The 14,580-nt window shown below is 40.1% G+C and overlaps 1 long non-coding RNA gene across 1 annotated transcript in view; it reads left to right on the top strand.

Annotated features, from left to right (window-relative positions):
• LOC144269696 (uncharacterized) overlaps positions 1-14,010 on the top strand; it is a 73,302-nt gene extending 59,292 nt beyond the window's left edge. Inside the window, exon 3 of the long non-coding RNA XR_013347007.1 lies at positions 13,844-14,010. This is a non-coding gene — a long non-coding RNA (uncharacterized LOC144269696). The remainder of the gene's footprint in view (positions 1-13,843) is intronic.
• Positions 14,011-14,580: the final 570 nt, after the last annotated feature.

The following is a 14,580-nucleotide window of genomic DNA, read 5'->3' as shown; positions in this document are numbered from 1 at the left end:
GCCAACGGACTACAAAAATGCACAGACCAGGTAAAAGAAGTAATAGAGAAGATAGGTTTGAGATACAATGCAAAGAAATGTAAAGTCATGTTAATGGTGACTACAGGACAGAAATCAAAACTGAAGAAGAGAAACTGGAGAAGGTGGACAATTTTACATATCTTGACAATTTTATGTATCATCATCAGCCAAGATGATACTAGTTCCGAGGAAATAAGGAAAAGAATTGGGAAGGCAAACACTGCATTTGGAAGACTCAAAAACATCTGGCAACTCAAAACATCTCCATCAAGACAAAACTGAACATGTACAAAACAATTGTTACCGCCATCATAACATATAGCAGTGAGACATGGCAACTTACCAAGAAAGATACACAAAAGCTGGATGTAATTAATCACAAATGTCTGAGAAGAATATTGGGAGTAACATATAGAGGAAGACTAATGAAGAAGTCAGAAAAATGACTGGACAAGGCACCCTCTCACAAATAATCTACAAAAGAAGACATCAGAGGCTGGGACATGTGCTGAGAATGGAAAAAGAACACTTACCAAATACTGCCCTTGAATGGAAGCCAGAAAACGCCAGAAGAAAAAGAGGAAGGCCACGAATAACATGGAAACGAACAATTCTGAACAACATCAACATGAAATGGGAAGATTTGGAGAGAAGGGCAGTTGACAGGCAAGGATGGCAAATGTGTAGCCCAATGTGCAGCAAAGCATGGGATGGACTAAGGACTAATTAAAAGCCATATTACACAAGCTTTTGGTTTCAGAGATAGTCTCCCACTGCTCAACAACAGCAGAGTATCCAACCTGAGAGGCGATATGATCCTCCAGCCTCTTCTAAAATGGCTCCTGTAAAAAGTACACAATATAGAAGTAGGATCCCTCACCATATGTTAGCCTTGCCATTAGCTCCCAAACATCACTTTTGACAGGATGCTTCAGAGCCATATACTTCTCTCACTGCATTTCAGTTCTGATCTCTCTTTCCTCTTCAACATCTGGTATGAGATTATTTTTGATCACTGGGTGTTAGATATCATCAGGGATGGTTACTTGATCCAATATCACAGAAGGCCCCCTCAATTTCACAGTTTCTCTCATTATAAACTCCTGTTGGAGGTGATAGGCTTCCTTCTTTTAAAGGGTTCTGTAGAGGAGATTCCTCAGCAACACCAGCAAATAGGTTTTGCACCAGATGTTTCCTAATATCCAAGAAGGGAAACAGTCTGAGACCTATCCTGGACCTCAGAAACACCAAGAGATAATAGAAATAATAGATAGAAATTTCCAAAGGTCATTATCCTGGCCTATTCCCTTGATCCTCAGAGTCCTTTTGGGAAATGAGACCAGACAGAGCCAATGTTAACCTGATAACACCAATGCAGAGCCAACAGCACTGGTACGTAGGGTTGCCAGTTTTGGTTAGACGTATTCCTGAAGGTTTCCTCACGTGACATACTCTTTAATTCCTGGAGACTCCAGGACAATCCTGGAGGATTAGCAACCCTTCTGGTACACCAGTCTCCTCCAGTTGTTCAGCCAGTCCACCTTCTGCTGCTTCCAGACCTCGTCTCCCAGCGACAAGAGAGGATTCTTCCTCCCAACCCAGAGACACTTCATCTGGCCCTGAGCTCTTCTGAAAATCTGTCCCCTTTTGTCTTGCCCAAGATCATACAGAAATTCTGTTGCAGAGGCAGGGAATGAATCCAGATCCTGGGTCCTAGTGCCTTAACACAAAACCAGTCTTTTTTTTTTAAAGAAGCAAGACTTTGTTTGAGAGGGAAGGAAACAGCTCAAACAGAAATAGGAAGCTACTGTGTTTGTGGAGGGGAGCAATGAGAACAGTAGAGAGGTTGAAAGAGAATAGGAAAATGCCATGAGCACCTGGTGGTCAGTAGTGAAAGATGGGAGCTGCTAAAGGGGAAATCAGAAATATCTGAGAGCAGCCAAAGGATGAAATTACTATATAATAGTGAACAGCAGTTGGGCAAAAAGAAGTGAATTGTTGGGGTAATAGCCATCAGAAAATGTCAAGACACCAGAAAAAAGTAAGCACCAGAGGGACACTGGAGTTGGCCAGAAATGACCATGCTTCTCATGTGCATGAGAAGGGGCATTGGAGGCTATTTTTGTCAGCCAAAATAGAAATGGATTAAAATTTCAGTTTGGTAAAACATTGTTTTTATCAAAATAAATATAATTACAAAATAGTAATCAAAATTAATCTTTTAAAATCATTGACTTCATGGGCATGCATGGGAATTCCCAATATCATAGTCAGAACTGATACAATATTAGAAATATTTTAGCAAAGTGGAGGCGTAAGTAATTCTGTCTATTAGGATTCTTTCTTGCCAGTGCTTGCGGTGTTTCAGACAGGTTAAAGCTGAGTGGTTTTCTCATTCTTGGAACTGACACACAGCATTTCTATTATGTCTTATTAAATGCTCTGTCAAGTTTGAAAATCTGCAAACTAAAATAAAAGCAATGCCAAGAGAAAGAGGCATTAATACATTTCAATGCAATTAATACACTTCCAGCTTGTTCATATGATGAGAGCTGGGGGAGGAGTGGGGAGGAACCAAAGTTCAACGTATTAAATAATGTTGTTTTGGTACTTTATGTGGTTGAAATCAGAAGAAAAAGTCAAATTAATAGAAAAATCCCTGTGTTTTTGTTATGAACACAAAACAAAGATTGATTTGCTAATATTGTTGACAGACTTTGTATATATTTGCAGAAGTTCAGCCTAAAACAGAAATCACATGATGCACTCTTTTTCCATCTTCATTACAAAACAAAGGGTAACAGTCATTCTGTAGCATCTTGTGAGTGTAATTTCACCACAAGACACCTTCCTAAGAAAGGTGAGCATTATTCAATTTTGCAGATAGGAGAGCAGAGGTGCAGAAAGAATGACTTGATCAAAATATGAGTCTGTGGCAGAATTGGGATAAGAACCCAACAGTCCTGACACCTAGCTACTCTTCTAATGATGAATAGAATATTTTACAGCAAAGAAGAGTGCAAGTCATGTTGTTTATACATACTATAGCAGGCATCTCATTCAATATATTTTGAAAATGCAGAAGAAGAAATTCTGTTATTTTATGCATCTAGTTGTCCCAAATCAAAGTCCCCACTGCAAACACCTTTCAGTCTAAATGGACAAGAGAGAAAGGGAAGGATAAACGAATGTATACATTTCTATGGGAGTACCAGTGGTGGGTGTGTGGGTGTAAATACCAGTCAGTGGGACTTAAACACATGATCAAAGTTAAGCACATGCTTAGGTGCTGTCCTGAATAAGGATGGAATTAAACATGTGCTTTAATGCTTTCCTGCCATATTAACTGGGAAGGGGTTGTTTCTACAGTGATCTTATGCATCTGTGCCCCTTTTACCAAAAATGTAATGTACAGTACAGTATTTAAAACCTACTAAAATCTCAGATGATTTAAACAGTGCCCATCTTCTCTATAAATAAACAATATCTGACCTGTGTACTCTGGACGACTATCAAAGACCCTGGCAGGACATCAGACAGTCACTTAATATAACTTTCCAGCTATTTGTGGAACTCTGTCTCAGTGTCACTGGGAAACAGAGTTGGAGATGACAGTCTGGATTTTCATTCTCCTTCTGGAAGCCATTTCAGTTATGCAGTATGTTATCTATCTTTCTGTACATTTATAGCTTAAGGAATTATTTACAGATGAAAATAGTCTTGGATAAAGCAGAGATGCATGTAGAATAAAGGAGACGTTATAGCTCTAACATTGCTTTAAGTTTTTGAAATTAAATTTACTTTTAATAGCCTTCATTTTCTGTGAAAATGGTAGAAATAATAAATATAGGGATAAAATTATCGCTTAGTAAAATGCTGTGTAGAATGCATAATAAAATATTTACATGAACTGGCAAATACCATTTAAACAGTTTTTGTCATGTTAAAATTGTATATTAAAACAAAAAAAAATCCCTTTCTATTTACTGTGTTACTAACAACCTCTTAAATTATTAAAACTGAAAGTATTTTTATTTAAAATTAGATTTTTTTTTCATTATGTACTATGTGTTTTATTTTTGCATTTCTTTCGGCTTGACTGATTAAAATAGAATGGAATAGACTCCGTTTTGTTTATAGTTTCTAGGCATATCACTTTCAGCTACTCATGCATATTAAAATTCTACAGTGTCCACAAACATTGTAGGAATATGTTTATTTTTTTTAATCCTTTTTTATGTGAGATTCAGGTCTCAGTTACATGGGAGTAAACTGAGAGCAATATTACTGAAGTCAATGAGCCCAATTGTCAGTGAGCCTGAAATATTTTCAATTTTGCTGTTATGCTAGTTTTACACTATATTAGCTCTTTGCCTTTGATGAACGTACATCTGTTTTACACTGGTATAATTAAGGAGAATTCGGCTCAACAGAGTTAAGCAGGCATAAGTCCCAGTTGAGAAGTGAATCAGTACCCACTGTTTGTTATTTATTCATGGTAATATTTCTTATTGATAGGGCCCTACCAAAACCACGGTCTATTTTGGGCAATTTCATGGTCATAGGATTTTAAAAATCATAAATTTCATGATTTCAGATATTTAAATCTGAAATTTCACGGTGTTGTAACTCTAGGGGTCCTGGCCCAAAAAGGAGTTGTGGGGATGGGGAGGGTTGGCAAGGTACTGCTGCCCTTACCTCTGCTGGTGATGACACTGCCTTCAGAACTGGGCAGCTGGAGAGGGGCAGCTGCTGGCTGGGAGCCCAACTCTGAAGTCAGCAGCCTCCCAGAAGTAAGGATGGCATGGTATTGCTACCCTTACTTCTGCTGTTCTGCTTTCAGAGCTGGGCCACTGACCAGCAGCCATCGCTCTCCGGCCGTCCAGCTCTGAAGACAGCAGTGCAGAAGTAAGAGTGGCATAGTATGGTATTGCCACCTTTACTTCTGCACTGCTGCTGGCAGGTTACTGCTCTCAGGGCTGGGTCCCTGGTCAGTAGCCACCGCTTTCCAGCCACCCAACTCTGAAGGCAGGTCAGAAGTAAGGGTGGCAATACTATGACTCCCCTACAATAATCTTGTAACACACACACACACACACACACACACTCCCCTTATGGGTTGGGTCCACCGTTTGTAAAACACTAGTCTCCCCCCCCTGTAAAATCTGTATAGTATAAGGTAAAAGTACACAAAAGATCAGATTTCATGGTCCATGACGCGTTTTTCACAGCTGTGAATTTGGTAGGACCCGACTTATTGGTTTTAAATTTTGTGTAATTCAGCCTAGGACTTTAAGCTGGGTATTGCTTTCTGGAGCCTCTAAGAGAGAGAGGAAGAGAGGAGAAGGCAATTTGATTGACTTTCAGGATGCAGACCAGCATGAAGGCTAACATGGCTGGTTGCTGTTAGTGGTAGGATTGGAAGTTGTTTTAGAGATGGGGCATGGTCATGGCAGTGACTTCATTTGGTTACTGACCCCTTTTTAGAGAACTATCATGGTGACGAGCCAGGGAGGGCCAGTGAGACATCAGTGGGGCTACTTGCATGCGTAACTTTACTCACTTGCCTAAGCATTTTAAGAACCAAGTTCTCAGTATTATTGGTGAGATAAAGTAAAAGCATTTAACTATGCATGAAATGTGGGCCTCATCCTTTCAAGACTGGAATTCCACACGTATAGTGACAGAGTCAGGAGTAGAATTTAGGAGTCGCTGACTCCCAGTTGCATGTGCAGTCCCCTAGTCCACATTGACACATCCTCTGCAAATATATTGATGATGGTGCATATAATAAAATATCTGTAAATTCAATGTAATGCCCTATTAAATATAGCTGAATGTTTCAAGTAAAAGCAACAGGCAGCACAAACTAATAAAGATGCTGATTTTGTTGTAAATGGAATTTTATTTGTAATTTTGAAAGTCACTGGCCTTTGGACACTTTTATTTTGCTTAATTTATTGTACATACACAGCACAATATATTTGTTGAGTCTTCTTATTTAACAGACTCTGACTCTTTAAATGTCTTTTCCTCCCTATCTCCATTTTTCTTTTCTGGCTTTCTTCCTTCGTACACATATAGTGGGATACCAAAGGAATTTGCACTTTGGGAGATTGATTTTTTTTTTAATAAGGATTGCGTAAAGGAAATCAGAAATTGAAAGCTGATTTAAGATTTTGTCTTAGGCTTTAGCAGTTATTACACTGTTTTGCTGTTGAATTAATTCATTTGTAGTGGGAAATTACAATTGAAACAAAACCTCATTTTATTCGTGTGTGATATTGAAGTGTTTTTCAAGAGGATGAGCTGGCTTGTGTTTTTCTGAGAGTTTCTGGGCAGTATATTGTTGGCCAGCTGATTGCAAGTTCTGGAAAGAATAATTCTCCTGCAGAACCAGGACAGAGTGTTGCTTTGGTGAGTGGTTTTCATGCAAATTGAATTTATTTTTTTTTAGAATCATAGAAGATTAGGTTGGAAGAGACCTAAGAAAGTCATCTAGTCCAATCCCCTGCTCAAAGCAAGATCAACACCAACTAAATCATCCCAGCCAAGGCTTTGTCAAGCCGGACCTTAAAAACCTTTAAGGATGGAAATTCCACCACCTCCCTAGGTAACTCATTCCAGTGCTTCATCATCTTCCTGCTGAAATAGTTTTTCCTAATATCCAACGTAGACCTCCCCCACTGCAACTTGAGACCATTGCTTCTTGTTCTGTCTCTTCTGTTTTCTTGCAGCTACTGGGTATCCTGTGTAGGGCTAAATTATATGGATATATTTTGTGAGCACTAATAGTTCTGATGGAATTAGACTCGATAAATGCTACCATTATTTTACTATGATATAGTGACACGTTACCCAGGTTATACTCTCAAGGCAGTGCACTGTACTTCCAGTGAAGAAGCACTTACATGGCCTGGAGAAAATAATGAGAACATATTTAAATGGGATGCCTCCTTGATAAACTTGTATTGCCTGGGAAAAAATTAAACTGACCAAGAAATTCACTTAATTCTTTTGCAGATGTATGCCTTGGCACAAAATTAACAGCATATGAGAACTAAAAGGACACTGACCACTTGATTTTTTTCCCCCATATGGAATAATTAAAAGATCAGATTTCTAATGTTTGTACCCTTTAAATAGCATGATCTGTTTTGCTTTGTTTTTCCTATCGTGGAGTAACCTGACAGGAAAAAGTGCTGTCAAGTGTACAAAGTGAACTAACTGAAACAATAGAGAAGTTCCCCCAGCACAACCACCAATAACTTCTTCTTATGATGGTAATCTCAGGGATTATTTGTAACCATAAGAGATGCAGTTTTTTGAGGCAGAAAGGTGATATTTTGCTTCAGCAATATCCCTTTGTCTGGCTATGCTGAAAGGACAGGAGACATTTGACATGGGTTTAATCAGGCCGCAACTTTATTAGTAGATGTCTGGGACTACCCTGCAGATAACAGTGTACAGTTCAGGTAACCTCATGTTTATTCCATTATTACCTGGGGGGCTTTGACCAGCTCCCTCTCTTTTTCCATCCAGGTCCCTCCAGCAAATCCATTGCCAGGACCTTACCATACCTGGGGTGGGGGGCTTCCACCAACCCCCTCTTTTTCCCTCCAGGTCCCTCCAACAATTCCATTGCCAGGATTTACAATCCACCCCGCCCCTTGTAGAAGGGTTAAGGTGGGCTGTAAGAATGGGGGGTTGGCTCCCTGCCGTACCAATCATAGGAGTCCCCAATTGCCCCCCATTCATTCCTTTAATGAACACCTCTTTTTAAGTCCTTTTCCAAGCCATTTATCTGGTCACTGTAACCTTCCCTATGGAGTACCTGTATTGGACATCCGCACCAAGGAGGTGACAGCAATTAGCTTGGCTGCCTCCTACCCACAACCAGTTGGGTTCCAGACATCTCCTAATGCCAACTTTTATATCTGTTAAAACATGACAGCACCTAAGTTGAACAGATGAACCCCATCCTCCCAAAACAACTCTGCTGCCCCATATACTATGCCAGGGAAGTGAAATTACTGCCCCTCCTACGGTCCCGAGGTTTTTGGCCACCTCTCTGTTGACATACTCCTTGCTTTGTCCACGCTGTGGGCGGGGGGGGGGGGGTCACGGTTCCCTGCCAGACCCTGTACTGAAGCATATCTGACCAAACAATGTCAACTTCTGGAAAAAGTTCAAGGATTAGTCCGGAGTCCCACCTTGCTCTTAGTTCCACCCCTTTAAGCATTCCCAAATTGTTTTCCCCAAGATGCACCACAATTATATCTGGTGGCCGCTGACTGGCCCGCACAGCATATGGCAGCGGTATTAGTTGATTCCATGACATACCCCTCCTAGCATGCCAGCTGAGTACTGCTTCACCACCAAAGCCCAGCTGCAAACCCTCGGGCAACCTGGACATGTGCCTGTGGGCCCAAAAGATAATACTGTGCCCGCAGATCCACACCACCGTCTGTATGGCTGGTCGTCCAACATCTGTAATGATATTACAACAAATTAATGCTGCCCTGATTCTGAATGAGTGGGACCAAATTCATGGGCTGACTGCCCCCAACCTCATCAGTCCCCATCTCAACACAGTAACAAAATGATGTGCTGTGAGGGGACTCCTGTCACGGTGCATCAAAAGGGGGCCTTCCCTCTTCGGCCGTATCACCCTGTAGGCCTTCAAATCCTGAATGGGGCTGACCCCAGGCTCACCATCCTCCCAGATTCACCCCGGCTGACTTGATCCATCTTTGACCTTCGCAAGTGTAATATCACTGAATACTCATGCCATTGTACATCATGCAGTTCCAAAGCCTTTCCCATAGAGTCCCTACAGGACCCAGGTACTAGCTCACTGATCCTGAAAACACCAAAAATTGCTATTAAGACTATGTCGACTATGACATACTGTGCCAAGGATCTGCACGAGATCCCTGAGCATGTAAACTGTGATGGGATGACTAGAATCCACCCTGACCAAAAACCACCAATTACCACCAAACCAAAAACCATCAAACTAAAAAAACCACTGCAAGGATCAGGATAACCATTTAGCCTACTGACAAATGTAATGGCAGAAAGGCAATTTGAGATTGTGGAGGATGCCGGTTGACAGGTTGCCAAGGACAGCATGTACCACAGAACCTGTTCCTCTGTAATGGGCCACATTGTGACCGGCCTTCCTGATCCTAAAATTGCATAAAATCATTAAAACTTCTCTCATAGCTCTGCCACGTGCATGGAGCAACCAGTCTTCACACCACAGTGACAGCCGTTCTACATCCAGGTTCCATAGCGCTAGTGGCATCTGCCTGGGTTCCTGCCTGGCTCCTGGTGCCAGCTCCAGAAATCTGTAGACCTGAAAATGAGACAAGACATCTGCTATGCCATCAATCCCAGAGAGATTATGAAGCAATGTAAATTCCTTGGAGCCTTTTGCGCTGCTTGAAGCTCACCCCTTGAACCAGCTTGCATTTTGTCACCCACGCCCCGTTCATACAGGGCCTAACCTGCAGGTGGCATTTGTTCTACCCTGTGTCCTGTTGCACCACTGTGGCAGGAGTGTGCTGTATGAGAACCAAAACATGTTTTGCAAGCATGCCTGAACGTACAGATTCTGCAAAAAACAACTGCTATGATTAAATGCATGCCCTTGAATGTATCGTATGCCAGCTAAGGAAGGCAGCCTTAGCAAAACCCTGTCCCTTGGCTGTCCCCAGCCATTGGAAGAACTTTGTTAGCCTGTAGCAGCCATGCAATATCATGCATCTGCTTACTGGGGTGTGTCTCACCCCCCACCCCCCAGATGAGCTGAGACAGTTTCTAGTTAGCCCATTTGATACCCCATCAGATCCATACCCCAGTGGGTTTTTTTTTCCTTTTTTTAAGGCTCAGAAGAACCACTAGGGCCCACAATCCACATCTTAACAGAAAGCACATCTGACTTCATTGTTTGCTAGGAGAGGTAAATTAGTACAACATTTTTCATTCATTGGCCATTTGTCTCTTTAGTACTTAATCGAAATCCATTTACCATTGTCACTGTGTTACCAGTAATGTACAGTTGTAAAGGCAGGCTGTCACCTTAACAAAGACAATTCCATGATTCATATTACTGAAGATTAATACAGCAAATTACACATCATCTTGCTTTGTATGTATGTGCATAGATAGATAAATACACATTAGGACCTGTTTACAGTAAATTGTGATATAGTGAAACTCTGTATAGTGAAGTGGAGAGAAATGCCTAATGTATTTTATTGCACTGCACTACACACAGATTGCAATTTCAATTATAGTGATATTCTACTTAGGGTGAAGATATTCTGTGAAATAAAAACTTGCTCTCTGTAGGTGTGGATGTGGGCATACTGTATATACACTGACACATACTTTAGGAGGAGCAAGAAGGTGATGACAATTAATCTTCTGGAAGACAAGTTTTCTGTGTGTGAGCGAGAGTAAGGATATGTCTTATGGTGGTGTGGGTGTGTGTGGGGGAGTTTATACAGTGGCCAAAACATTTTTATTGGTATTAAAAGCTTGAAATTTTATTCCACCATATCATAAGCTGGTTTGTTGCTATGGGCTTACTTGGGGAAGCTGAGCATTTGTTTAATTACAATATTTTTGTTTAAAATAAAAGAGCATAGAGGTATTTGGATTTTGTGGTACATCATCATACAAATAATTATATATAGTTTGTAAACCAAAATATAAGAGGAAAAGAAAACAGAGTAGACTTTGGTTAACTTGACAGTGTAATAGTTTATTCACAGGTTACTACTTCGTGATAGTCCCTACGTATATTTCACTAGGGCTATGCATGTGCTCCATGTGCCTGATATTAGAGAATTCTAGCACATAGTGTCCATTGGTCCGCACCTACACACTTGCTCTTCTTGTGGTCCGTGCCAAAATTGTAAGAGGTAGTGTGTACCAACGCCTCTCCAGTTCCTTCTTACCGCTGCCTGGCCTGATTTGGAATCTCCGGTGTCCGGAACTGATCCTCCTCCTATTTGAGTACTGCTTGTCAGACACCCACATAGAATACACATAAGGAGCGGCACACAAAAAAAAATGAAGTTATTGATCCTTCATAACTGGAGTTCTTGTATTCCTGCCTTGTATTCCACTACCCACCCTCCTTCCTCTCTGCTTTGGACCTCTCTGATTCGTGGTAAGAGAAGGAACTAGAGAGGCATCAATCTGCAGCACCCCGTATACTCCCAGCACAGAGCACAGGGAGAGCAAGGGTGCAGGCATGGATCAATGGACACTAGAATTCTCTGATCTCAGGCACATGGCGAGATAGAGACCACGCATTTTGAAATACTCCAGTTACGAAGGGTAAGTAGCTTCCCTTTTTGAAGAGGGATTGAATGTGTCTGAAACAACATTTGGAATGTGTATTTCATTTTGAAGAGTAAATACTATTTCTCTCTCTTAAAACAAGTGCCATAGAGCACTCTGTGAAAGATATTTCATTATTTATAGCCGTGCCACACCGTACCTGCTCACAGGCCACTGACAGTCTGGGAGAGGTATGTCCCATGTTCTCTGAGAAAGAGGGTAATTTTAGTAACACCCCACTCCTGATCATCCGTCTCATAACTATCCTGGGGTGCATTTTTAGTGCAATGCCTGCAGAAATAGCCAAAGTTTTATATATTTGGTGCCTGCTGCAGCAGCTGTTTAATGAAATCTATAGTGTGTATATAGTAGAATCACATGAACTAAGACCCAATTTCGCATTCAGTCACAGGATTGTAACTCCTATTGACTTTGAGGGCAGAATTTGGCAAATTATATGTGATTTTAATGGTGGAGAATATCTACTGAACTTTTGTGGAACTTTTTTGCTGATTTTGCTGATGTTGTATTAAACAATTACAACAATGCTATTTAATGTATTTCTTTAGTACTGTTCTAAGTCTTGCTTTTAAAAACTATATATACATACATAAACGGAGGGATAGAGAATGAGTTGCTGTGGGCTTATTTACATCTGGTTATTCAAAATGACAGACCTCATGAAACACTCTTTAATAACTCACACCTGAGGAGGGACACAAAAAACATGTGGTTAATACATACAGTGTATTGATGATGTATTAAAGAGCTCTCTTTTTTCTGCCAAAAAAGCTCTGCATATCATTAGTAGGAATTGGAAGTCACACAGTTTCCAAAGCAATAAATGCATATCAAACACCATCTGATAACTGTATTTTGCTTTTAATTAAAAGGTCTGTTTAAACACGTTTGGCCAATTTCGCTGCTGACGTACACATCTCCACTCTAGGTGTGCAACTTGTTTGTATCAGCAGCAAATTTGGCACATTTTGTAAAGTTCTGAAGGAATGTCACTCCTGCACATAACTCTCATGTGTGAAGAATCAGAAAATGTGTTTCTGTAGCACTTTCTTAAGGTATACAAAGTGAGAGTTTAATCACTAAAGGGGTAAAAGTGTTACATCCTGGATAAATTTACACACAAGACAATCAGAGACTTCCATTAAAGGTTTTTGGCACCAACTCTTACCTTCCAGCAAATGTTTTCTAAAGGTAGTTTGCCATACTTAAGTTGTTTATGATATAAAGAACCATTATTATAACAGAAGTGTGAACATGTCCTTATTTAACATGTGTAGTCCTAGTTTCCTGTGACTAAAGCAACCTTAGCAACAATTTTGCAACAGGAGAGGAGGTAGGTTGATTTCTTCTCACTTTGGTTACAATGATACATAGTGTTCAGTGTGGTTATAATTACTCTATCATGGCTAGAATCAGATTTTGCAACCCAGTGGTGGAATATTAAATGTGTTTGCACCATAGCAGCTGAGTTTTAATCATTACTAGGAAGGAATTTGATACGTGATCATTTCCAGAGTACAAAGTATAGTGTATAATCTATTGTTTAAGTTTTGAAAGGGGTATGATCCTCTTTTCCCAACAGTTCATTATTCACATCCCATGATATGTGATTTCCTTATTTTAAACACTTTTGATACATCACTTGAAAACCTAGAAACTAATTGATCATGAAAAATAGAATGTGAAACTAACATCATTATATGAGACCGTGTTCTGTACCCTTTCTACGGAATCTTCAGTTCCTGGGCATGGAACAGTTGTTGAATTGTTGATCATATTCCACTGTCAAATCAATTAATTCTTTATGGAATATATACAATAATGATGGACCTCACTTATTAAAAATTATGGGGGCAGATTTAGTCCATTATGTCAAGCATATATTGTAGAAGATGATCCAGCATTTTGGGCTGGAGTCCCATCTGATCTTACCACATCAGCACATTTGGGCCACGTTGGTACTTGCATCAGGGCATTACATTTGGATGGGAATCTTCCAAACAACACTGAGGTGTGGTAAAAATGCTGTAGATAATTCTGACAGTGGCATTCTTCCTTTTGGGGAGAGTTTTGTGGAGTATTAACAGTGAAATTCAGAAACAACAAAATTTAACATTTTGTTTCAAATTCATGAAAGGGGACCAATTTTGGCAGCTTTTCATTTGAAAATAGGATAGAAATCAAAATGTGGGTGGAATCTAAACTCTGATGCTTCTGGGCATGTATTAACCTTTAAGGGAGGAGGGGGTCGAATTTTTTGGCAGTTATTCTAAACTGCCTACACTTAGTTGCACCTTCCACTGAATTATCTGGTACTGGCTTTATCAGAGACAGGATATTATATAAGGGGGATGACTGGTGTGATCAAGAGTGTCAATTCTTATGTTCCTATAGACATAGAGGATAAAGTAACTTTGAGAAAAAATCTCTCTTTTAATTTTAGGCCCTCTGAAGTTGTACCAACCAGAATCTACTCTCAACTACCTTGGGCATGTGCCTGCTCTGGTGTCACAGATAACAAGAAAGGGATCAATGCTGCAGCATAGATCTGGAGGAGAGCGGGAAACAACTGGGAAACTGATTTTTCACTAAAAACAGACTTTTCTACTTTATTAAAGGTAAGGCATTCTTTAAAAATTTTTTTTTAATTAATAGTCAACTGTTCACATTTTGATCAATGTTCATTCTTTTGATAGACTAGAGAATCAAACCCAGTACAGTCCTGCAGAGTACAGTTAGCTACAATATGCTGGTGTAGTCTAAACTTCTGTAAAGCTTTGAAGTCCATTAGTGTTGCATTCTCTTTTTAATTTGGTACTGTGCACCACTCTTCTCATGCTACTTGCTTTCAGATCTACATTCTTTCACAGTTAACTATTTCCATTTTTCAGTTACAACATCCTTCTTGTTAAACCTGCATTACACAGCTTGTCAGGACGAAGATTCTTGTGTTAGAGATCAATTGAATAATGTCTACTATTTGAGGAGTCTCTTGTCGTTTTGTCTGTAGCGTTAACAGTCATACATTGATTGAATGGAACAGTATGTATGCAAATAACACAAGTCCCAAGGCATGCTTAGTCCTTGCATATCCACAATTTAAATATGGGTTGCAGGCTCTTAATCTGTTTCAAAAGATTGGCTTTTTAACATGGTATCTATTTGTTATATAATTCTGTG

The sequence above is a fragment of the Eretmochelys imbricata genome, chromosome 1, assembly GCF_965152235.1.
Source record: "Eretmochelys imbricata isolate rEreImb1 chromosome 1, rEreImb1.hap1, whole genome shotgun sequence".
NCBI lineage: Eukaryota > Metazoa > Chordata > Testudines > Cheloniidae > Eretmochelys > Eretmochelys imbricata.
This window is presented reverse-complemented; position numbering and strand designations above follow the sequence as displayed.